Raw genomic sequence first — 1389 nt, 5'->3', positions numbered from 1 at the left:
CCCGCTAACGACGGGGGGAGGTCAATTAGTACCGACCCCCGCCTTCCCAAGGCCGTTTTGGCCGGAAAAAGCCCCGTTTTGGGGGCGTTTGATGTGCAGCTCCCCTGGGAGGTGCCAATGACTGGGGGAGGGGGATCAAACGGTCGCCGCGGAAACGAGGCCACCAAATTGTCCCCGGGGAGGGGACAGGGGACGGGGGGGAATGACCCTTTTTTCCCCTTTTTCTCCCCATTTTTTCTCTGTCCCATCCACAGATTCCAGATGAGTTCGACAATGGTGAGTCCCAAAGCAGGGGACAGCGTTTTGTGCCCCCCCATGCCAAAAAAGTGGCTTTTGGGGCTTAAAAACGGGAGAGCGGCGGCAGTTTGGGGGGAAAAAAAGGTCTTTTGCGGTGTGAATGGGAGGAGGGGAGGGGAGGTGACATCTTGGTGGCACCGGGCGGGGGATGGGACCTGCCACATGGGTGTCGTCCCCCTCCCCTCCGCCCAGACCCGGTGCTGATCCAGCAGCTGCGCAGAACCTACAAGTACTTCAAGGACTATCGGCAGGTAGGGGACAGCGGCGTCACCTCCCCGGGGTTGTCACCTCCCCGGGGTTGTCACCTCCTTGGGCCTTTGTCACCTCCTTGGGCCTTTGTCACCTCCCTGGGGCTTTGTCCCCAGGCGGTGGCTGGTCCCCCTCCCTTGCGATTTGTGCCCAAATTGGGGCTGTTTGTCGTCCCCCCCCCCCGTGGGGCTGTGTCACCAACACAGGGGCCATGTCCCCGACGTGGGGACCCTGTCACCAACATGGGGTCAGCGTCACCGCGCTGCCATCTGTCCCCACCACCGGCCTCCGTCTCCCAGGGGACCCTGCGCCCCCAGCCCCGACATTCTGGGGGGACTGTGGGGGAGGTGTCACCTTGTCCCCTGTCCCCACGGCAGATGATTGTGTCCAGGGCGGGGTGTCACCTTGTCCCCTGTCCCCACGGCAGATGATCATCGAGCCCACGAGCGCCCGGCTGCTGCCCGACCCGCTGCGCGAGCCCTACTACCAGCCGCCCTACACGCTGGTCATCGAGCTCACGGGCGTCCTGCTGCACCCCGAGTGGTCGGTGAGCGTCACCGCCGTGTCCCCAAGGCTGGCAGGGGTGACACACATGCCGCGTGATGTCCCCTCCTTGCTCTTGTCCCCAGCTGGTCACTGGTTGGCGCTTCAAGAAGCGTCCGGGCATCGAGAGCCTCTTCCAGCAGCTGGCACCGCTCTACGAGATCGTGGTGTTCACCTCCGAGACCGGCATGGTGGGCAGGGGACACCGGGGGACACTGGGGATACTGGGGGACACCGCAGGGACACCCCGGGGACACATTGGGGTTACATTGGGGATGCATTGGGGACATCACAGGGACA

The 1389-nt window shown here is 63.9% G+C and overlaps 1 long non-coding RNA gene across 1 annotated transcript; it reads left to right on the top strand.

Moving 5' to 3' along the window:
• The first annotated feature begins 238 nt into the window (after positions 1–238).
• On the top strand, positions 239–1270 carry LOC112957728. Its single transcript, XR_003251265.1, has 4 exons — positions 239–276; positions 490–548; positions 974–1093; positions 1176–1270. It is a non-coding gene; the product is annotated as an uncharacterized LOC112957728 (long non-coding RNA).
• The last annotated feature ends 119 nt before the right edge of the window (positions 1271–1389 follow it).

This window comes from Nothoprocta perdicaria, unplaced genomic scaffold (assembly GCF_003342845.1).
Source record: "Nothoprocta perdicaria isolate Ctin4 unplaced genomic scaffold, notPer1 scaffold_751, whole genome shotgun sequence".
NCBI classification, from domain to species: domain Eukaryota; kingdom Metazoa; phylum Chordata; class Aves; order Tinamiformes; family Tinamidae; genus Nothoprocta; species Nothoprocta perdicaria.
The sequence above is the reverse complement of the archived record's forward strand: the minus strand, read 5'-3'. Positions and strand labels throughout refer to the sequence as shown.